General features: G+C 45.1%; 1 protein-coding gene across 11 annotated transcripts in view; it reads right to left on the bottom strand.

Moving 5' to 3' along the window:
* The window catches only part of sox6 (SRY-box transcription factor 6), an 832,058-nt gene that overhangs the window by 787,032 nt on the left and 20,285 nt on the right, over positions 1-24,741 (bottom strand). For 2 of the 11 annotated variants that reach the window (XM_072466401.1, XM_072466405.1), the window contains exons 2-3: positions 13,450-13,512; positions 12,454-12,571 (exon numbers count right to left, since the gene is read on the bottom strand). The exons of 8 other annotated variants lie outside the window; for them this stretch is intronic. The gene's annotated coding sequence lies outside the window, so the exon portion shown is untranslated. The remainder of the gene's footprint in view (positions 1-12,453; positions 12,572-13,449; positions 13,513-24,741) is intronic. One more of the 11 variants, XM_072466402.1, reaches the window with a different exon arrangement.

Raw genomic sequence — 24,741 nt, 5'->3', positions numbered from 1 at the left:
CGGCCCCCTGGCATCAGTCCCACCTGCCACCCCGCCCAACCTCTGCTAACCCCTCCCCCACAGCATATCACCATGCATGTGCTCCAGCACATCCTGGCACCTACCAGCACAACCTGTCCATGCCCAGGAACGGTGCTATACATGCCACCTGCTATAGAACCCCACCCCCCAGCCGATATATCAAGCGTGCTGCTCACAATGCCCCCTCTCTTTCCCCAGAGGAGAAGTTGGTCCATAACAGGCAGGAAAGGGCCCAGATGGACGACAGGGTTCGGGGCACCAGCGTGCTCACCTCCTATGAGGAACAGGCACTGGAGATTGTGGGGTTGGCTGAGGGGAGAGGGTTATCGACAGCCAGATTGGCCGCAGAGATGAGGATCCACTGCCCCTGCACCCAGGTGACCTGTCTCAAGTGAGCAGTTCATATCAGACAAAATGATCCTTCCCTCTCACTGACCAGATGTCCATTCTCTGGAAGGATCTCCACCTGATGGGGCTTGGCCATCTGGGGAGAATACTTCCATCTCGCTAATGAGATGGAGATTGCTCTTAATTGGTGTAGATTGGTGTCTCCACATGTCTGGATGGGTTCTCGAACCCGCCATCGAGAGCAGGCTGATTAGATCTCAAACCAATTTGTGCCTGGCGCGGATCCCAATTTTGGGCTCTCCCGTGATTTAACCAGTGCACCCGGATCTGCGCCGGGCGCAACACACCTCTTAAATAGCACCAATATTTCACTTGGTTTTGCTGGATGCTGGTGGACTGAATTATGCTTATAAGTGAACTGCTGTGGTATGGCAAGCAATTTTATAAAATCAGGACATTGTACGTGGTATTATCGAATACCGACACATTCATAATCTTTGTATTGATGTCATAAGGCAGTACCAATGCTTTTCGATGACCTGCTGGACAAAATGTCACAGGTAGCTTGTCGCAGGCTCTCTCAGTGGTCGATTCGCAGGAGACCAGCACAATAACTTAGGTTGGCCACTCAAGTTCCAGTTAATAATGCCAAAGGCCGAACAGCAGTCTGCACAATGCAACAAGACGAAAAACTGAACTGGCCCAAGAAGATCAAACAACTATAAGCCAAGTGGAATGCCGTTCTCAGAAATGGCCTTGCGAAAAGCACCCCGTATGAGAAGCTGGTTCACTTATATTGTGGATTCTACAGCTGCATGGAAGATTGTAGACATGTACAGTCGGTTTAAGATGCAGTGCCTTCCCCAATATTTGAACATGTCTGTATGGATTTATGATCATAAAAACACAGGCCTAAAAAGGATAAGCATGAGGCAATCTTCTGTTGTTCAGTGCACCAGAGCAAAGAACCATGTCCACTTGCACCTCCAATGGTAAGTTCACTGTGCACTTACATTGCTGTTGAGAGCCATTGGATACATTTTCAGAAATGCCCTTTACTTTGAGTTTTGCAGCACCTGTAGACAGGCCTGTCGTCGGTCAGGAATGAGTTCAAGTAAGCGCAGCTTTAATTTGCTCCATTCTAGGGTCAACACCTACTGCGACCAAAGCACCACAATCCCAATAATACTATTTATGTGCTGATTCCTTGGGATTTCTCTCAAATGTATATAATTAAATGGAAATTATCCTCTTTGACGAAGAAAACATCCGGATCAGAACTCTGTCGCACTCCCAGCCTTAGGTTAATCATGTACATTTCATTTCATGCCTGAAATATTCCAGCAGAAATCGAGACTAACCTAGGACTACCCAGCAAGTTGATCTTTGATGTCACTGCATAATGGCTCCTGAAAGAACAGCACTAATACTTAATGTAACATGAAGCCAGGGCCCAGCAGAGGGGCTGTCTGCTGTCAGGAACAAACTGCTTCTCTGCTGCTCTCTGGAGCTGACAAGAGCAAGGGCTGGCAGGGCAGCAGTGCTGTCACTACTCCAGCAGCTAGCGCCGTGATGAGTGCAAATGGTGCTTTTTTTTGCCATCAATGTCATAAAAGTGCAGAAATGTTCAACCTCGTTGACTGATAGCACTGGTCGGTGTGCAATTGGGACAGTCAGCTCCTCTTAATCAAATGTTATCCATCCAAGGAAATAAAATCCATACATCTCAAGGTAACCCTATCACGGATAATTTGCAGTGCTATGAGGACAGAGCAGGGGGCTAGAGCTCAATAGGACATCTCTTTCAAAGTGCCACCACTTATATGATTCCTTATGTGGCATTGTCAGCAAATTCATATTAAATTTAGGATGACTCATAATGACTATTGTTTGAACTGCATTTCGATTGTTAACAGCCAGGTTGGTCAAAGTGATGCTGTGCTCTCTCTCCTCTGTTAGTTTCCCCCAGTCATCTATCCATTATCATACTTTCAAACAGACCTCATTATAGGCTGTCCTTACAACCTCAGTTTAGGATTGGGCCCCCACACTGCGGTATATTACAATAGTTTTCCTGTTTTTTGGAGCTATTCAAGATCAGGCCTACCTCCTGATTAACTCTCCTCAACTTCAACCAGAGGGAGTCAGTCTCAAGGACTTGTAACTGGGTCTCCTGAGTCTAAACAGCCTCCACCCACAGGCAATGAATCTAGATTCCTAACTTCTTCCTGATAGCTTTATTTTCAATGAGTGCTTAGCTAGATTGTAGTTTTCCTGGATAAAAGGGTAAAACCACTCAGTAAATATTCCTCCACCATAAGGGGATGGGATTCAGGGTTCATTGGCACGATCTACTGGCCCCGCTGCATCTCTGTTCCTGACGCGGCTGGTAGATAACGGGAGAGGGCTCTTCCATGATCCACCTGGCTCGCCAAAGGATCTAATAGGGTCTCACGAGTTAGTCGCGATCTGGATCTACCCATTATGGGCGGGATCAGTATTTGGCATATCTTCATATTAGGGTGAGTGGCTAGTGTCACTCTAATGTTCAGCTCGCCTGACCTACCCAAGGCGTTGGAATCTAACCCCTTTACCTCAGAGATGAGTGCCCTTCAGTGCTGGTCCCCACAAATGGGGACCAGGATGAATGGCACTTGGGGGGGGGGGGTTATCTCAGGGGATCGGAGGCCGCCTGGTGGTTGTCCTTTGGTCAGGGAGGCACCCGGCACAGCTGGTGCCACCTAGGCACCTTGGCACTGGCACCCTGGCAGTGTCACCTGAAATGAAATGAAATGAAATGAAATTAATAAAATGAAATGAAATGAAAATGGCTTATTGTCACAAGTAGGCTTCAAATGAAGTTACTGTGAAAAGCCCCTAGTCACCACATTCCGACGCCTGTTCGGGAAGGCTGGTATGGGAATTGAACCGTGCTGCTGGCTTGTCTGGGTGCCAGCCTGGCATTTCCAAGGTGCCCAGGTGGCACTGCCAGCCTGGCATTTTGTCCATGCCAGGGATTTAGCCCGGGGGTACCCTGCCCATGGGTTGGGGTGCTGGGGAGGGGGGTGGCGAGGACCCTCTTATAGGTGGGTTGGGCTGTGCGTGGTCCGGGAGTCACCTTGGGTGGGGGGGTGTCCGATCTCCTCTTGCACTGAGAAGTTCTGGTGAGTGGAGCTCCTCAGTGCAGGAAACTGGACTAAGTGTAACCTCGGCGGGGCTTTCCCCAATGAAGCCCCGGAGTGCAATAGAGTCCTGTTCGATAGCATGGTCTTTCTCGGCGCTCAACAGTTCGATCGCGCCTCTTGAGTCTTTAATACAGAAGATTAAAAGAGTCTATATAAATTTTAAGCACACACAAATTTCTTATAATAAGAAAGCATGCAATTTAGTGGTTATGCAAAAACGCAACACAAGAGAAATACCGAACAGTTAGCTAGTTCTTATTTCTATAAGAGAATCCAAACTTTGCACCTTATTTGTTACAGATATAATTTTAAAAAGGAAGTAAGGATATCCATCAAATATTAAAGTAAGATTACCTCAATCCACAAGTGACACCCATTAGGTTCAGAATGGATCAGTAGTCAATCTAAAAAAGTCTAATAAATCTAAAATTATTCGAGTTTAGGTTGAGATATTTATTTATTTTTATTTGATTTTTAAAAATAAATTTAGAGTACCCAATTCATTTTTCAAATTAAGGGGCAATTTAGTGTGGCCAATCCACCTACGCTGCATATCTTTTGGGTTATGGGGATGAAACCCATGCAAACACGGGGAGAATGTGCAAACTCCACACGGACAGTGACCCAGAGCCGGGATCGAACCTGGGACCTCGGCGCTGTGAGGCAGCAGGGCTAACCCACTGCGCCACCGTGCTGCCCTAGGTTGAGATATATATAATGAATTTTAGGATGTATAATTACTGGTTACATAGAAGATGTTCATTTGATCAATAATAGTCCATCCCTAATTAATGTTGCATATTTGTTGAAAGGACCACCTATTATAATGAGAAGGCCTGTGCACTTCTTAAGAAATGTTATTTTAAATTTATTCTTGAAAACGAGACCTTCAGTAACAGTCATGTTAGTCAATTTTGTTTTGTCAAGATAACAAGATTTCAGGCTTTTTCCTATTGTGCATGATTGCTGTTTTAATTATCAGGGGTAGCATTATATGCTAACGTGCTGGTGTCATAGGATATCATTTTCTGGTGTGTATTTCTTATCGGTGAAATCATATTGATGCAAAGGGAGTTAACCATCTTGTTTTACAAGCTAGTTTTGACTCCTATTAAAATATGTTTTATTGGAGTTTACCCATAGTAACTTTGAGCCTGATATTCCAGTATTAATTCCATATTATTTTATCCTTATTCCTTCACGACACACGTTTCTTCCCCAATCAAACCCAATCCAGCACCTGCTAAGGGTGATTCTCAATCATATAACATGCATGTCTTGTTTGTTGCAAACTCCTTGTTATATGTTGAGTTAGTGCACATGGGCCACTCCTTCTCAATCCTCCTAGCTGACATCCAACATCTATTGCATGCTCCGAAGGTAATCAGCCTTGACTCACATGCCTACATCTGGGCCCAGCTCTCAGCCCTGTACAGATGTGACAACCAGTCACAAGTCTCATCTTTTTTCTTTTAACCATATTACTTTTCCCCACACATAACACATAGGTGCCAAAATTACACCATATGATAAATAACTGATGAATGGTTAATTCAGTTAATGAAAAATACTTTAATGGAGGTCTTAAACCATTTAATATAACCAGGTTAATGGCTCCAACAAAGTCACAGACAAAGTAATTTCATACAAACGCACATCCTAATATCACACTGTGTCATTTCCAGGCCATAGAGAATAACAGATGGCTGGGAGTGTGTTACACAGCTGTCAACACAATCCTGGTGTGAGGTGGCAAAAGTGCAATTGGGAAGCGGCTGCTGTTTATCCCATTATCTGACCCCCTTGAGTGTAGCTTGAACTCTCTGAGTTACGTTTTACCAATTTTAAAAAATGTAATATGTAAGAGCAGATTTACAACTTTTACATTTTTACTGTTTGAGTTTCACTACATTTTCCATTCATCCACCTAACACTTCCTATGCTTATTTTTCCCACATTGGTTTACACTATAGAAAGACAATTTTTTTTTAAAAACAGCATTGTAATGCTAGACCAGTGTTTCTTGTTGAACGTAAAAGCTGTTTTTACATGACACTAAAGGACTGTTAAAAAAAATTGCCTTGCATTTTTAGCATATTTAACCATCTCATAAAACAGAGATAGAACAATGTATAAACCATTATATTGTGCAAGAATTAAAATCTCATAACACTATGTTAGCTGTCAGTTTTACTGTAAACTTTCAGGGCTAATATCACAGATAGTCATAATACATGACTAAGTCACCTACACTATAACCCTGTTGACAAAGACCTAACTTTTACATATAAAAGTACCTGGGAGTGAATTAATTGAGGGGCGTTATTCTGCTGTCATCAATTAATGGTTTACGCCTCAGAGAGATTAAAACGGACCTGCTAGAGCCGATGAAGGCTTCTTTTGATAAGCTGCTGGAGACACAGACGGCCCATGGGGTGGCGATCCGAGAGGCTCAACAAAAGATCTCTGACAATGAGGACGAGATCTTAGTCCTGGCGGTAAAGGTGGAGGCGCACGAGGCGCTCCACAAGAAATGGCAGGAACGGTTCGAGGAGATGGAGAATCGGTCGAGGCGGAAGAATCTGCGGATTCTGGGCCTCCCGGAGGGGCTGGAGGGGCCGGACGTGGGGGCCTATGTGGTCACCATATTAAACTCGCTGATGGGAGCGGGGTCCTTCCAGGGGCCCCTGGGGCTGGAAGGGGCCCATAGAGTGTTGGCGAGGAGGCCCAAGGCTAACGAGCCTCCGCGGGCAGTGCTGGTGCGGTTCCATCGGTTCGTCGATCGGGAGTGTGTGCTCAGGTGGGCCAAGAAGGAGAGGAGCAGCAGGTGGGAGAACGCGGAGGTTCGGAGATATCAGGACTGGAGTGCGGTGGTGGCGAAGAGGAGGGCCGGGTACAATCGAGCAAAGGCGGTGCTGCACAGGAAGGGGGTGAAGTTTGGCATGTTGCAGCCGGCGCGACTGTGGGTTACCTACAAGGACCGGCACCATTATTTTGAGGCTCCGGAGGAGGCGTGGGCCTTTGTTCAGGCCGAGAAGCTGGACACAGACTGAGGGTCGGGATGGGCGATTGGGGACTGCGGTGGATATGTTATGCCTATTTCTGGTTCGGGGGGGGGGCCTTTGCATTGTTTTGGGTTTCTTTTTCTCTGTGTTTTTCTCTTTCGGGGTGGGGAGGGTGGATGGGGCGGGTTGGGCACTGTTTTGGTTGGTGGCGGGGCCTGGTAGGTGGAGAGCGCGGGATTTTTTTCCCGCGCCGAAGACTGGTGGGGGCGGGACCGGGGCGGGGAAGCGAGGATTGTTTCCCACGCTTAGAATGGAGGGGGAGAGCCTGTGAATGGGGAGCGGGAGAGGAGGGTGTACTACACAATGGGAGGAGTCGAAGAGGAGGCGGGAGTGGCCGGGGTCAGCAGGAGTCAGCTGACTTGCAGAAGTGCAATGGGGGGAGTAAACCAGCTAGGATGGGTCCTAGCCGGGGGGTGTGGGGGATGGGGGGGTGGGTGGGGGGGAATCGAGTTGCTGCTGCTAAGATCAAGGAGGATCTGGAGCAAGTGGGGTGGGTCGAGACGGGGGTATGCCGCTGTAGGGAATGGGCCGGGTGTGGGGTGCGGGCGTGTGGCTGGCCGAGGAGGGGGTCATGGCTAGTCGGCGGGCGAGGGGGGCGGGTAGCCCCCTGATCCGGCTGATAACCTGGAATGTAAGGGGACTGAATGGGCCGGTTAAGCGGGCCCGCGTGTTCGCGCACCTGAAGGGGCTCAAGGCGGATGTGGTTATGCTCCAGGAGACACACCTGAAGGTGGCAGACCAGGTAAGACTGAGGAAAGGGTGGGTAGGTCAGGTGTTTCACTCGGGGCTAGATGCCAAAAATCGAGGGGTGGCGATCTTGGTGGGAAAGAAGGTGTTATTCAAGGCGTCGAGCATTGTGGCAGATAATGGTGGTAGGTACATAATGGTAAGTGGTAAGTTGTAGGGAGAGAGGGTGGTACTGGTCAATGTGTATGCTCTGAAGTGGGACGCGGCGGGTTTTATGCGGCATATGTTGGGTCGGATCCCAGACTTGGAAGTGGGGGGCCTGATAATGGGGGGAGACTTTAACACGGTGTTGGATCCTGCACTGGATCGCTCCAGGTCTAGGACGGGTAGGAAGCCGGCGGCGGCTAGAGTGTTGAGGGGATTTATGGACCAAATGGGAGGGGTGGACCCTTGGAGATTTGCAAGGCCGGGGGCTGGGGAATTTTCATTCTTCTCACATGTCCATAAGGCTTATTCTCGAATCGACTTTTTCATTTTGAGTAGGGCGCTGATAGCGAGAGTAGAGGATACCGAGTATTCGGCAATAGCCATTTCGGACCACGCCCCGCATTGGTGGACTTGGAGATGGGGGAGGAGAGGGACCAGCGCCCGCTGTGGCGCTTGGAGGTGGGGCTGTTGGCGGACGAGGAGGTGAGCGAGCGGGTCCGAGGAAGTATAGAGAGGTACTTGGAGACCAACGACAACGGGGAGGTCCGAGTGGGGATGGTATGGGAGGCACTGAAGGTGGTGGTGAGGGGAGAGCTGATCTCCATCAGGGCCCACAAGGAGCAGAGGGAGCGGGGGGAGAGGGAGAGGCTGGTGGGGGAGATGGTGAGGGTAGACAGGAGGTATGCGGAAGAACCTGAGGAAGGATTGTTGAGGAAGAGGCGCAGCCTCCAGGCCGAATTCGACCTGGTGACCACCAGGAAGGCGGAGGTGCAGTGGAGGAAGGCCCAGGGGGCGGTCTACGAGTATGGGGAAAAGGCAAGCCAGATGCTGGCGCATCAGCTTCGGAAGCGGGACGCAGCTAGGGAGATCGGGGGAGTTAAGGACAGGGGAGGGAGCGTGGTGCGGAGTGGGGTTGGCATCAATGGGGTCTTCAGGGACTTCTACGAGGAATTGTACCGATCCGAGCCCCCACGGGAGGAGGGAGGGATGGGCCGTTTCCTGGACCAATTGAAGTTTCCAAAGGTGGAAGAGGGACTGGTGGCAGGACGGGGGGCCCCGACTGGGCTGGAGGAGCTGATCAAAGGGATAGGAAGCATGCAGGCGGGGAAGGCACCGGGGCCGGATGGTTTCCCGGTCGAGTTCTATAAAAAAATATATGGACCTGTTGGTCCTGCTGTTAGTTAGGACCTTCAATGAGGCAAGGGAGGGGGGGGGGTTTCCCCCGACGATGTCCCGGGCACTGATCTCCTTGATCCTGAAGCGGGACAAGGATCCCCTGCAATGTGGGTCTTACAGACCGATTTCCTTGCTAAATGTAGATGCCAAGGTGCTGGCGAAGGTCTTAGCCACGAGGATTGAGGATTGTGTGCCGCAGATCATCCATGAAGACCAGACGGGGTTTGTGAAGGGGAGACAGTTGAACGCGAATGTGCGGAGGCTTTTGAACGTTATCATGATGCCGGCGAGGGAGGGGAGGCGGAGATAGTGGTGGCGATGGACGCTGAGAAAGCCTTCGATAGGGTAGAGTGGGGGTACCTGTGGGAGGTGCTGAAGAGGTTCGGGTTTGGGGAGGGGTTTGTCAGGTGGGTTAGGCTGTTGTATGAGGTCCCGATGGCGAGTGTGGCCACAAATAGGAGGAGGTCCGAGTACTTTCGGTTGCACTGAGGGACGAGACAGGGGTGTCCCCTGTCCCCCCTGCTCTTCGCACTGGCGATTGAACCCCTGGCTATGGCACTGAGAGAGTCGAGCAACTGGAGGGGGTTGGTGCGGGGTGGGGATTAGCATAGGGTGTCGCTTTATGCGGACGACCTGCTGCTGTATGTGGCGGACCCGGTGGGAGGAATGCCAGAGGTAATGAGGATGCTTAGGGAATTCGGGGACTTTTCGGGGTACAAGCTCAATATGGAGAAGAGCGAGCAGTTCGTAGTTCAACTAGGGGACCAGGAGAGGGGGATTGGCGAGCTCCCACTAAAAAGGGCGGAGAGGGGTTTCAGATATTTGGGGGTCCAGGTGGCCAGGAGCTGGGGGGCCCTGCATAGGCTTAACTTTACAAGGCTGGTGGAGCAAATGGAGGAGGAGTTCAAGAGGTGGGACGCATTGCCGCTGTCCCTGGCGGGTAGGGTGCAGTCAATCAAAATGACGGTGCTCCCAAGGTTTTTATTCCTGTTCCAGTGCCTCCCCGTGTTTATCCCGAAGGCTTTTTTCAGGCGGGTTAACAGGAGTATAATGGGGTTTGTGTGGGCGCGAGGGACTCCGAGGGTGAGAAGGGTGTTCCTGGAGCGGAGTAGAGATGGGGGGGCTGGCTCTACAGTAGAGATGGGAGGAGGAGTTGGGAGAGGAGATCGAAGAGGGGACGTGGGCAGATGCCCTAGGGAGGGTGAACTCTTCCTCTTCATGCGCGAGGCTCAGCCTCATACAGTTTAAGGTGCTGCACAGGGCACACATGACCGGGACACGGATGAGCAGGTTCTTTGGGGGTGAGGACAGGTGTGTCAGGTGCTCAGGGAGCCCAGCAAATCACACCCATATGTTCTGTGCATGCCCAGCGCTGGAGGAATTTTGGAAGGGTGTAGCGAGGACGGTGTCGATGGTGGTAGGATCCAGGGTCAAACCGGGCTGGGGGCTCGCAATATTTGGGGTGGCAGAGGAGCCGGGAGTGCAGGAGGCGAAAGAGGCCGGAATTCTGGCCTTTGCGTCCCTGGTAGCCCGGCGAAGGATTCTCCCTCAGTGGAAAGATACGAGGCCCTCAAGCGTGGAATCCTGGATCAGCGATATGGCAGGGTTCATTAAATTGGAGAGGGTGAAATTCGACTTGAGAGGGTCGGTACAAGGGTTCTTTAGGCGGTGGCAACCGTTCTTAGACTTTCTGGCAGAACGATAGACATTGGTCAATGGCAGCAGCAGCTCGGGGGGTGGCGGGGGGGGGGTTACTTTATTTTTGTTTATGTTATTTACACTGGAAGGGTCTGAGGGGGTGTATACACCTGTTGTCTTAAGTCGGGGTGTTAATGTTAATTTATTATTTAGGTACGGGGGGAGGGGTTTGGGGGGTTGCTTTTTTAGATTGTGTTTTGTACTTAACCCTGTTGGGTTCTTTTTTCTTTCTCATTTTGTTATTGATATTTTATGAAAATCTTTAATAAATTTTTTTTTTTAAATCAATTAATGGTTTACATTCTGTGTTTCTGTTGTTATTATATCATCAGAAACCCTCACCTGAAGGACAATTATTAGAGAATCCATAGAATCCCTCAGTGTAGAATAAGGCCATTCAGCCCATCGAGTCTGCACTGATCCTCTGAAAGAGAACTCTACCTAGGCTCTTTCTTCACTCCCCCACCCTATCCCCGTAACCCCACCTAACCACTAAGGGGCAATTTAGCAAAGTCAATCCACATAAACCTGCACATCTTTGGACTGCGGGAGGAAACCGGAGCACCCAGATGAATTGAACCCGGGTCCCTGGCGCTGTGAGGCAGTAGTGCCAACCACTGTGCCACCGTGCTGCCCCATATTCTGTCATTCAATTCTAGTATCTGTTCATTCTGTAATTGACCATGCATATCTCCTACTGTCTCTATTATTTTCTCAATTATTATTTGCTGGTCTTGACATCATTTTTCCTTCTCGATTGCTGATTCCAGGTATGCTTTATATTCTGTTACTCATTCTTTCCGTCATTTCTCAGGTACTCATGTTTCACTCTCTTATTCACTTTGACACTCATTCACAGGCTGTTTGTTGTGCTCTTTGCTATATAGCCAAATCTACAATGGATAAACAAAGCTTGCTAGATAAAAACTCATCTTTCTTTGCATTATCAGAATCCATTCAACCCAAATGAATAAGACAAATGGATTTTTTTTATGAACCAAAAACGTTCAATCCAGACAATTTTATTTCCACATTTTGTAATGCCCTTTAAATGACTGGATCCAACTATCTTAAGTGCAGAGTAGCTGCAAACTATGATACAGATCAAGGGAGATTTTTTAAATTCTTTCAGATAACTGGAATATCCAGAGATGGAAACATTAAAAAAATATATTTAGAGTACCCAATTCTTTTTTTCCAATTAAGGGGCAAATTAGCATGGCCATTTAACCTACCCTGCACATCTTTTGGGTTGTAGAGGTGAGAGCCATACAGTCACGGGGAGACTATGCAAACACCACATGGACAGTGACCCGGGGCTGGGATCAAACCCGGGTCCTCAGTGCCTTGAGACGGCAATGCTAACCACTGCATCAGCGATCCCAGTGCTATTTACTTCTGTTCACAGTTTGTACACACTGATTAATTCCCCCACAAATAATCAATTTTGATCAAGGATGGGCAAATCCTTTGGGTTGCTTTACGAAAGATTTGAAGGCAACATTCTCATAATAAATGCTATTGACTTTGAGAAGCGTGCAATTCCATCAGCAATAATCACAGTACATAAATGTGGGGCAGAATTTACACGGAAAGGACAAACATCTTGACAGCACAAGCTTTAGCCAGCACTAATTCATTACTGTGGCAACGATGGTAAAGCTCTCGGCTATTTATGTCACTACTCCCCTGAAATTCTAGGAGTCCACAGATGTGAAGAACCACCAGGAAAAAGAAAAATTATTGTCAGTGAGTCTATGCTCCTTCCATAGGATGTGCTGTTGAGTTTCTCCACAAACTGTTAATCACTATCAAAATCAAGATTTGATGAAACCTTTGGCACTGTTAGTCTCACTGAAGAAATTACGTCTTGTTGAATGAGGCATACCTCGGTGTTTAACATCGTACTAACGTCAGAACTGCTCCTAAACACACTCACTCTCCACGGAATGTTAATTTTCTACATACGGAATATCACATTTCTGCATAATGATATAGCTCTATGATTTTATAATCATCGGAGCTATCTAAAATTTTACATTTAAAGTGAAGTGTTTTATTTTTACCTTTTTGGTTTGCTGTGTGTGTGAATACTTCAATGTGGTTGGCTCTTCACATGTCTTGCTGACATCACTGCTGCTGCACACCAATACATGCCATTGACTGGGCACCGGCTTTAAACTGCTGCTGGGAAAGGAGGGAAGTGCACCAATTGAGATCACTGGATCTTTGTGGGCAACTTTCTTCAAGGTCAGCCCTTGCTACACCGCTGATTGCAAGCTCTGAGTGAAGATGTACAAATGGCCAGTTCCCAAAAGGGGGGGGCAACCAAAATCATATCATGCAACACCCAGCAAAGGAAGCCACACACACCACCAATCCTGTATTGCTACCAAATATTGTATTGAGAAATTGCAACAAGCCAATTACACTTCAAGCTTCTTAAAGTGCAAATGGAAGCACACGCATGCACATACACACACTCGCACTCCCAATCAAAGGAAATTTCTGGCAGTAATTTCACTGATAAAAATGGAACCAAGTTCCAGTTTTATTGAACACAGAGTCAACACTGATTTACGCAGACCCATAATATTTAAGTCTAGTTTCATGCAACTTTTCTCCCCTTGTCAGTCCTGATCTATTGCGCATAAGAGGATTCCACTGTGTCTATAATTGCTTTCACTTGTAATTGTTCACCACAATGACAATGTGGCGCCTTGTTGATTACTGGAATATATCCCTCTCTGTCTATAATTGAAAACATCAATGAGAATTCAAATTCACAGAACAACAAACTGCAGCTCACTGAATTATACGTGACACTAAATGATCTAAGCACAATCACTCTCCTGTGTCTGCTGAATATATTTCCATTTGGGCTTAGGACAGTCCAGAAATTTCTAAACTGGAAATCAGGCACCAAAACTCTGATTTTTAAAATAAAAATTGGTTCTCCCATACATATCCTCCATTTTTATCTTGCCATTCACCTGTGAAGGTGCAAGTTATTAAGACATCTTTGATTTTGAATGAATTTTAAGCAGATAAGCAGAACTTACGATCATACCCTTTCTTCCTTCTCCTGTAGCCTGCCCAGCTTCTGACTTGACAAGTCAATGAACCTAAATTTTAAGCACACCCAAAGGAAATGCAATCAGATCTTGGATTAACCCAATCAGTCATATGCTTGGGTAATTTGTTTTTTGTGGGAGCTGGATTAAATGCCACATTGTGCCAAATGTTACAGAAGGGGGACTCTGTCTCTGCAGTAGACCGACAGAGCAGCAAGATATAAGCAACAGGACAATACTTTTCTACTGAACAGTTTCCAATCTAAGTGATGTCATGATATCAGCCAAACTTTCCCAAGAACTTCCAAAACAGCAATTTCTTTTAAAATATTGCTAATGGCCAAATGTGAAAACTCAATTAACATGGCCACGGCCTTGAAATGCTACGAGGGATAGCCCTGCACAAATGCTTCATCCATTCTTGCAGAATTCCTCCCCCCCACCATTTTAGCAGAGGCATTCATTAATTTATTATAAATGGGTTAGCGCTTCTATTAAGATCCTTGAAAGAGACTTACATACAATTGTGTAAAGCGTTCCTATCGTGGTGTCCCACGCATAATTTCATGGCCAATGTTTTTAAATATTGAAATAGCAGAAGATTAAGATAGCACACAGAAAAATTCAGTATGTCCAAACAGGGCGATCTGTTCATTGTGTACCTCCAGAGTGAGCATTAGGCTAGAGCACCGTACAGGGACAAGCTGCAGTTCTAATGATTTCCCGTCAAACACTATTTTCTGAGTGGGGGTGGGATGTTAAGGAATGACCTGGGATTTTGCCCATTGGATGTGTACAAACCAAAAAAGTAATATATAGCATAAAGCCAAAAAAAAAGAAATTCACTAAAGCTGCCACAAAATATAAATCCAATTGTATTAAGCTGGGTAATTCTGGCTTTGAGCAGATTCTAGACATAAATCTTGCTGTTTTAATATCCTAATTTAGTAGCAATATTCTTTGCTTATTAAAACTTTTTCCATGAGATACAAGGATTCCAGGACATTGCACGAAAGGGAAAGGGTTCCATCTATTTGACCAAACAGAGTGTGGTTCTTATTTAAAGTGGCCCAGCATAGCTCTACATAGAGTATGTCAGATGTCTCCTGGGATGGAATAAGTCATAATTTTGCAATTTTTATTTTTTAATTTTTTAACGGGCATGTTCAACGGACAAAAGTCCCGTTTTGGGCATGAATATCAGAGTGTTTCTCGGAGCATGCAGTGTCGAGAATGACCCCTCTAACAAACAGGACTTTGGGGGGTGGCTCTGCAGGGAATGCCCCGTGGAGGCTGCACTTGCCTCACTTCCTAGACTAGCTCATCAGTACAGGAAGAGATCGGGGCACTATTTTTAAATGCCGCCCTGATCTCTCGACGCCCCCCCCCCCCCAATGCCCCAAATTACCAGTTACCCCCCTCACCCCACCTCATAAGATCAGGGTAGCCCTGTATCCGATCCCAGCAACCTGGCATCCAGGCACCTTAGCACTGCCAGATTGGCACCCTGGCAATGCACCTGCCAGTGCCCCTGCCAGCCTGGCACTGCCACCTGGGCACACTGGCAGTGGCATCAGGAGTGCCAGTATATCATCCTGCCCAGAGCTCAACCACCTGGGGGCCTCTGACCACTGGGAGATCCCCTTCCAAGTGCCATTACGCCTGGTCTCCACTTGTGGAAACCAGTGCTAAATGGCATCACAGCGAGTTCTCCGAGGTGTGGGCATTCAATCCCAGGCCTTGGGAGACTCCGGCACAGACATGTTTAAGTTAAGCTAACTGCTCACTTAAATATGCAAATCTGGATGCTGCCCAGTGAGGGATCCAGATCGCGACGTCTTGAGAGATCAAATGCGATCTCACGAGGCGTCATGCGCATTGTAAATCTCGTGAGAGATCTCTCGCAATTGCGCACAATGTCATCCAGTACTGCCATAAACATGGGAAGAATGTTCCACGCATTTTGTATAATGATAGCTTAAAATTATTCATGAAAATTTCTCTTGGGCAATATTTTTAGTAAAAAAAGTATGTTTCCAATTTCATTGGACATGCTGACCCAAGGACAGGTTCATAAGAATACAAGAAATAGGAGCACGAATAGACATATTGCCCCTGTTTCAACATTCAATACAATTATGGCTAAAATTCTGCCTCAACTCCACTTTCCTGCATGCTCCCCATATCCCTTGAATCCCGAAGATATTAAAAGTCTCTCTCTATTGTCCTTAAATATATTCAACAGTAGAGCACCATAACCCAATTCCAAAAATTCACAATCCTCATGTGAAAAAAGTTCCTCAATGCAGATCTCTTATTCTAAGACTGTGCCTCTGTGTTCTAGGTTCCAAGGGTAGCAACCTCTCATTGCCTACCCTGTCAAGCTCCTTCAGAATCTTATATGGTTCTGTGAGATAGTCTCTCATGCTTCTAAGCTCCATAAAGTATAGACCCAATTTGCTCATCGGCTGGAATCTTGTGGTGTGTTTGGTGGCGGGGGGCATTTAATCAGGGGTTAAATGGGTTAAGTGCATGGGGGCCTCATTACCTTTCAGCCTCCTTTCCGAGTAAGTCTGTGGCAGGACGGCCTGTTGATTGCCATCCTGCATGGTCACCAGTTGAGGCCCATAAGTGGTCAATTAATGTCCACTTATGAGGCTCCTCCTGCCACCACGAGTATCAAAAAAAGTAATGGGCAGGGGACTAACCATGCAGGAAGCATAACAAACAAACCCTGGGTGTAATCTTGTGGAGCTGACAGGGGAGACGGCCGCAAGCTTGCGAGCCCCACGTCACCTCTTTTCAGAAGGTTGTGGGCATCTTTTTCCACTCAGGCACTTGACAGGCCAGCAGCAAGTTCTTCTCCCAGGATCAAAGATCCATATTGAATGTCTGCGCTACTAGGGAGGCAGTGACTGCTGATGATGCAACAGCCAGCCTGGTGCTACTGGCAGTCAATAGACCTGCTGTTCTCTGATTGGCTGACAGCTCACAGTGTGCAGGACTTCAGCCCCAGAATCCTTGATTCCAGGGGAAGGCCCGCTGCTGGGCTGTCAGGTGTGGGGTGAAACAAGATTAAGTAGGCCATCCCAAAAAGAGGCAACATGGAGCTCTCACTGGTTTTGCAGCCAGTGGCCTGGAATCTTTGTTGATCCTCCAATGCAAGTATATCCTCCCTTAAACATAGTGACCAGTACTCCAGCTATGGCCTAACCAAAGCACTGTTCAAATGCAGCAACAAACTGGGTGGTATCCAGTATCCAATCAAATAATTAATATTTAAATAATAAATATAGGACATAAAATATTTTGAAATGACAAAATAAATACAGTTAAGATTCAACTACAGATTGTGTGTGTGTTTGCGTGTGTGTGTGATACAAGGAAGCCTTTGTACGCCAAAAAATTGCGAAGAGGAATTTTGGGGCTTTGGCGTTAATGTGTCTTTTGAAGAAGGGGTTGGCAGATGATACAGCTTGAGTCCGATTCCTAAGGCGGCTTTATTAATGCTAGCAAGAGCTGTGAATTGCCACCTACCTCAAGTCTAACCCGGCTTGCGAGACAGTACAATGTGCAATGAAAAATATGATAGGTGCCTTGTCAAACCTGACCTGGAGACAGATACAGTTGGGTTGAGACAGAGTGCCAGCAGAACACGTTAGCAAAGAAATTGCTTATTTAAGAGGGGAATGAAGCTAATTATTTTAAACACTCTCGGGAGGCATGAGCACAAGTGTTTAAATGATTTTTTTTCTTTTATTATTATTCCTAGCCCCTGTTATTGAGTATGCAATTAATAATGTTTCCCCCATGAATTTGCATTGCTGTTAGTGAAGGGCAGCTCCACATCATTCAGCAATGTCTGCAATAAGTAACATACAGATCGTTTCAGGCTGTTTTACCACAATGTTACGGGAAAGGGGCAAGAGTTAATTAAAACGTTGTGTAACAGCTGCACAGTAACTGCTAAATGGCCCCTTAGAGTATGGATATTTGTGGGAAGGATTATGCCACATAATGTAAGTACATTACTGTTAAGCCTGGGCAATTCTGGTTTTAAACCCACTATTTTAAAAGTTTTCCATTTAGAGGACATCCTACTGATGCTGACAATGCCTGCCTCTTCTTCAGAGGATCCAATTGCTATAGTTTCAAAACACGAAAATAATTTCAAAGTTATTTAAACCAGTTGCTGCTGAACTTCAATGCAGAGTGAAAGCTTGAATGAAATCTGGTTGTAGTGGTTAAAATACCTGCATGTAAGTTTATAATCTGAGCAGTGAGGTGTCACTGTTCACCAAAAAGGATGCTGATTAGATTCTTTCAGTACTCAGCCTGTTCAAGCACTAGTTGGGCAAGATGCCTACGACACTTTTTTCTTCAGTTTTCGCCCTTCCTCTCTTGAAGGTGCTAAGTTATGCTGGGTAAAGTTCCAGAGAAAGTGTTGAATGTGGGGTCTTTTTGGCCTGCTACGCTGGTTTTACTTTGCCAATGCACTTAGAAATGGAGCAATGCACTTCGCAATGGAGCAATTAAAAAAAAAAATTTAGCTACCCAATTTTATTTTCCAATTAAGGGGCAATTTAGCAAGGCCAATCCACCTACCATGCACATCTTTGAGTTGTGGGGGTAAAACCCACACATACATGGGGAGAATCTGTAAACTCCATACAGACAGTGACCCAGGGCCAGGATCGAACCTGGGTCCTCAGTGCCGAAGGCAGCAGTGCTAACCACTGCGCCGCTGTGCCGCCCCTGTAATGGAGCAATTGATGAACTCTACCAGGACCCATTCATTTGATAAGCACCACAAAAAATTAATCCTTTGAATATGCCTTTGTGAAACGATTCACTTCAACAAGCAACCAAGGTTCATGGTTTTGACATCATAGACTATCCATTCTTCAGTCTAACGCTACCTGATTTGATTTGGAGAGCATATCTCTCACAAAAATGTTCTTCTGGCCCAGAGATTCAGCATCCAATCATTCAGACAAAACTCCTGCAAAATTAAATTTGATGGACTGGATACTGTGGGTGGAATTTTCCCCCTTTTTTTAGTGCGGCTGTGGCGGGAAAAGTGGCAGTGAAGGCGTGGGAATCAGCGGCAGCTTTCTCCTCCATATCGTTAGGAACTTACAAAATAAAAGTCCAAAGGGCGGGTCCCATAGGTCAGGGGCCGCAACTTAGTTATTTAAAGATCAGGATGCCATTTTTAAAGGCTCTCTGGGTGCACAGAAATTAAAATAGAACACCCCCCCACCCCTGCAAATATGAGATCAGGTTAACAAACTCTTTCTCTCCCCCATCTCAGGCATTGCCATTTCTCAAAGAAATTGAATGGGAACAACTGTTGGCATCGACAAATGAAGCAATTCCCTTTAAGAGAAGCAAAACACTTACAAAATAAAGTACGAAAATCTGTGTTCCTCTTTCTCTTGGGCAGACAAGAAAGCAGCTCAGCTACAGGCACGATGGTGCTGAGGATCTGACAGTATTTACCATTGCTAGTTCCCATATTAGGCACAATGTCATAAAAATGTTTCTTTTTATTGAATCATTCCATGTGAGGGATTTGGAATTAGTTCAAAAAATGATATTTATAAAACATTCTTTAAAAGAATTATCTACTGCAGGTTGCATTTGTTGCAATTATCATTACACACTCCAAACCTGGCCAAAATCAAAGTGTTCCCATTTTCAATGGGAAGAGTTAGTCGGCTGTTTTTTCCTGAATTTTGTACTCACATGGATAGCAATACTGGAAAGTAGAGCACTCTTCCAGCTGAGGCATGGAGCACGCCTAGTTAAGGTACAGATGAGGGGTAAACCACTGCACTATGTTTATAGTCCCCTGCACACATCATTTAAGTAATTTTTGTCAACAAAAATATTTACTATTTATTTAATATATTAGTTATTAGAGTTAAGGCAAGTCGCATTAGCAGCAATCACAGAATCATAGAATCCTTACAGTGCAGAAGGAGACCATTCGGCCCATCAAGACTGCACTGACCCTTGGAAAGAGCACCCTACCCAGGCCCACACCCCCACCCTATCCCCACAACCCAGTAACCCGACCTAACCTTTTGGACACTAAGGGGCAATTTATCGTGGCCAATTCACCTAACCTGCATATCTTTGGACTGTGGGAGGAAACTGGAGCACCCAGACGAAACCCACGCAGACACGGGGAGAAAGTGCAAACTCCACACAGTCACCCAAGGCTGGAATTGAACCCGAGTCCCTGACGCTGTGAGGCAGCAGTACTAGCCACTGTGCCACCATGCTGCCCGCGATTCAGTTCAAGTTTCAAGTTTCAATTCAAATTTCTTTGGACTATTCATGTAAAAATTTTCAGCCAGCTTTGTTGGGCAACAGGAAAATAAAGGACACTAAGCAAGAGGAAAAAAAGGAACATGGAACCGGAGGAGCCAGTTAACAAACCAAACTAAGAGGGTCCGGGAGGTTTCAAACGCTTGGAGGTAGGTGGCAAGGAGCTGGAATCACAGGAAGGAGTATGGAGGGTGGGTTGCCTGAAAGAATGACCGTCAAAAGTGCAGCAAATGGAGTGAGGAACAAATGGTAAACTCCACCTAAGGGTGGAGAAAGCGTTGAGGGAGAGTAGATCAAGTCTGTGAAAGGATTTGGAGGCAAAACTCTTGAAACTAATTTGCTTAACACATGGAAAATACAGCCGGCAGTCATGACCACGCACTAAGGAACTCCACAGAGCAATTCTTATCACAGACTGAACTCCTCTGCTAATTGTAACAGCGATTCAGTTGGGAATCACTTTGTAGAAACAAGAGACACTGGGCAATAGTTTAAGGCAATTAATTTTCATTAGGCCCTTTGAAAACAATCACATTGCAAGTGTTAAATACAATTTGATGAGTGCACCAGTGAATTCATTTTTTTTTAGAAATAAGAGACATGAATTGACTTTTAAAGAAAACTTAATGAAAATAAAGTATCTGAATGAAAGCAGGAAACTGTATTTAGATATTATGTATGTACTGTTTTTATTTGTTTATTTTTAAATCTTGCACAGTTAGTGTCCTTCAAATAGATGTAATTCATGTCGCTAAATATAACATTTAGATCCTTTCTTCAAGAAGTAACTAAGAGCTGATTTCCTTCATCCAGTGAGTCTGACACAGCCTGTTTATAATAGCAATGATATCAGACCATACACCAGTAACAGTAATTGGATAACACACCGAGTACTTTCTAAATGGGGAGGGGGAATTCAAGGGGAATAAATCAAGTGAAAAAGAAACAACTCTTTCAACATAAGCAGAAAAAGGTCTTGTTTTCATTTTAGCTAAAGGAAATACAAACAAGCAGAATAAAAATAGTCAATGCACAAACCCACAATGAGAGGGTTGATGGAGAAAAATACTTTCAACTCTGAATGGTTTTGGATTGTAAGCAAGTCAACCACACAAGAGCGTGGACTAGCATTAATGTTTGTAGAAAATTATAAGTGTATTTGGAGAAAAATGCAGCCGGGTAACCGCCTGCACACTGCACTCACTTTCAACAACACTCTGCCTCAATGCCAGTACAGACAGCCCAAACCACTGCATTTTAATTACTGTGCTGCCGTGCACATGCGGCTGTTTGATATGCAAATTCTCTCCATCCTGAGCAGTCCACTCACACAGCTGTAGGTACAGTAATCCTTATCTGCTTCATAAAAGATAAATCAGAATGGTGTCTCGACACCGGGCCACAAAGTATGGAACTTTTACTGAAATTTGGAAAGCATCCTTACATGCCAATGTTGCCAACTAATACCCAAACCTGTTGACGTTTTGATGTCCATGACTTGAATAGGAATACACAAGTACTGTTTCTATATTCTCTTTCAATAAACCAGGTGGTTTCACTGCTTTCTCTCTTTCCTCCAACAATTAATTTTGCTTTGGTGGTCTTTGATGAAGATTTTAAATTTTATTTTGACATACCTCTGTAGATGAGTTGAGTCCCTGTGTTCAGTTTCTATGCCGGCTTCGAGGCCAATGTCTGTATCAATGAGAGTGTGATTGGTGCTGCAGACAGAGATCAGGTTTAACCAGGTTTGAGAGCCACATACTCAAACTCTGTTCGGCAAACCATCTAGTTTACATGGTCCCCTTTGCGATAATAAATAAAGCAATCAAATGTCATTATAGCTACCTCAGAATGAGCATCCCATTCAATGGCTGAGTGTGGGTAGCAGCCACTTCACGTAAGAGACACACCAGGTTAGATCTGGCAGCCTTGCAGTAACCCTATATTGAACAGGAATTAGTGGCCTGCTACCATCTAGCAGGGCACTAATTAGAATATCCAAACGGATATATTTTCGTAACAACTGTCTACTTGTACATTTTATATGCACAACAGTATTCAGATGCACCAACTCCACCTTGTAATCCAAATGGGCAGATTTAGCAACAAAGTGCCTGGTTCTGACATACAAATACAAAGGCTTGACATTTTGGAAAGGTGGAGGAGCTATGTTGATGAATTAGGCACTCAAGAAGATCCTTGCGCCATCCACCCTTTAAGGGTGGTCTGAAACCTCAATGGTCAGCAGGACAAATTGGAGCTACAGCAGGCAACACAAACATTTGCAATGCATCTCTCAGATTGTCTCCTGATGGTGAGTGGGCCATTTTGCACTTCAAATGTTTCAGGCATCCCATGGAGGCATCAAAAGCTCCCAGACCAGGTATAACACAGACAAAAGCAGTGTGAGGGTTGATGGTTTTAATCACTCCGCAGTGATTAAAAACAACTCATTTCAACAGATAGAAGTAGCAAAGCAATGGGGTCATCATGTCAGCCATGGATTTATTGAGCCTTCCTCCAAGGCCATTTACAGGATGGTGTTCTGCATCTAACCGTAGGCAGTGGGGGAAAAAATGCGAACACTTGGATTTTTTGGTCTGAGGCTATCCTGAAAGCTCCATGTGCTAGTGTACCATTTGCTGTGGTAACAGTGAGAGATAGCTTTGTTTATATCCCTGGTATTCGCAATTGATCGCTGTAATTATTTAACATTTATTGCTGGGATGTGAGAAACATTGATTGTCCATCACTGCTCTGAGGGAATCAAAGGTCAGCTGTGTAGTGTGGGACTGCAGTCACGTTATGACAAAACCAGGCAGAGGTGTGGAGCTTCCCTGCCTTGAAGGTATTAGTTACCTCAGCATATTTCATTGCTCTGGTGCTAATACATAAATTAGTAAAAAATCAATTTCATAAACTGCCATGGTAGAATATGAACTAATAAAATTAAAGCTAGTGCAGTGCCATAGGTAATAGGATGCCATACCCATCTCCAAGGTAAAGATACACCTGGAGGGATTTTCACTCTTGATTGCTATCCAGTGACTCCTGCTGGATAATGAGCTCCTTGAATTCCAGCAATTGATAGTATTGTGTTTAGATATGAAACTGGTATTGTCAAATAACCTGCTAACACTCACTGGGAGGTCATTTTAACTTGGGGAGGGGGGGGGGGGGGGGGGGTTAGGGTTGGACAGTTGTGCATTGGTTGCCTATTATATGCCTCACAGAATTTTGCTTTCTATTTAAGTCAAACCAGTGACCAGTTGACAATTGTCAGTTCTCCATCCCCAAAGAAAGTAAAAATAAGACACACTGTCTGGGACCACACATCAAATGTGGACAAGAAACTGGAAGACTGCTTACACTTGGGTCTGTACCCAAATGTAAGTTACTGCTATCAACAACTAATGGGAGAAAATGGAGCATTAGGCGAAGCAGTTTTTATTTCCATTCATTTGTGGTTACAACAAAAGCTTTCGTTTTTGTTTAGGTTCTCAGGTTGGATGGGTGAACCAGTAATGTATGCTCTTCATTATCTACTAGTTACTGAACCGCCACACAAAGTTTGGCCAAAAAACAGAAATTTTTCTTTTCAATTAAAATTTCTCTTTTCACTTGAAGACCCAGTGGACAAAATATTTGGCTTGGCCCCGCAACGCTAACACTGGTTGCGCCAACGCTGTTTGAGGCGATTGCTGACGCAAGAGCAGATTCTGCCCCAGCAGCTGTAGCAGAGGAATTGTCAACCCTTCCTGTCCAGACACTAGGAAGTTAATGTTGCAGGTATGTGTGGGTGGGAGAATGTCAAGCTGGTGTGGCTTCGTTTTGGTCACCTGATTTCCCCCCCCCCCAACTTTATTTTCCAGCTGTGTGTTCGGAGATGATGGTTGTCCATATAGTGTTGACAAAACATAAAATAATTATAAAAGCAAGATAATCATTGACGTCTTGTTTTGGATGAAATAGATTAAGCTCCACAAAATAGAAAAATGTTTGGGAAACCACGGGAGGGGAAAAAAGGCCTCAACTCATTCATGAACATCGTTAAATGGAAAATGGAATATATCAAAAACTGTTCTTCTGTACGAAATAATTGTAAAGCCGTGGCTAACACTAAGCACAAGAATTCAACTCTCCTTCTCAATGAGATTGTCTGCTCTTTTTTGCATTAGAATATCACTACAAACTAAAAGTCGAAATTGAGCCCAGCTTTAGTTCCAACCTAAACAGACTAAATTAAAAATAGACTTTACGGTGTTGGTGCTTAATATGCATATTATGATGAGCTTAAAGCAAACATTAACATTTTTGAATTATATATATATAAATACTAGGTTAAATACAAAGCAAGAAATACGTATAAAAGATTCCAGCATTCAAGCTGAAGACATGAAACTATTTTTATTAGCGTGTTCAGTTTTTTTTAAAGAAAGCATTTTGGATTATTTTGTAGCATTTAAACAGTAGTTTTAAAATAAATTACTTGAACTTTTGAAAGGCTGGCGTCAAAACTTGAGATTCTCCTCCTGGTAACACTGAAATTTAATCCAGGTAACAACCCGTCTCAATTACTCAAATGTGCACATGACAAAGGCCTAATTTTCTTCTTTGGAGAGTTATGTTTAAATAGATCAGGATGTTTAGCCACATTATCCATCACAGTTTTAAACTAGTGTAATAGAAATAATTTCCCAGCGCCGTATCTGGGCAATATCATCACTTGTGTCTGTCTCTGCCTAATTTGATGTTCTGAAATGTTAACTGTTATAACATATTTCCTCCATTATCCTCATTATAAAGTTCAGAGGCAACTGCCTCTTCACAGAGGTTTACACAAGGACTGACCCTGTGCGCTTTTTGGGGGTAAACAATTTTTTTGTTCAAACTACGATATTGAATATATGATGTGGCTCACATGCGTGAGAATTGTATCAA

The sequence above is a fragment of the Scyliorhinus torazame genome, chromosome 10 (assembly GCF_047496885.1).
Source record: "Scyliorhinus torazame isolate Kashiwa2021f chromosome 10, sScyTor2.1, whole genome shotgun sequence".
Classification (NCBI taxonomy): domain Eukaryota; kingdom Metazoa; phylum Chordata; class Chondrichthyes; order Carcharhiniformes; family Scyliorhinidae; genus Scyliorhinus; species Scyliorhinus torazame.
Note: the sequence above shows the minus strand (reverse complement) of the source record. Positions and strands in the feature narration are given on the sequence as shown.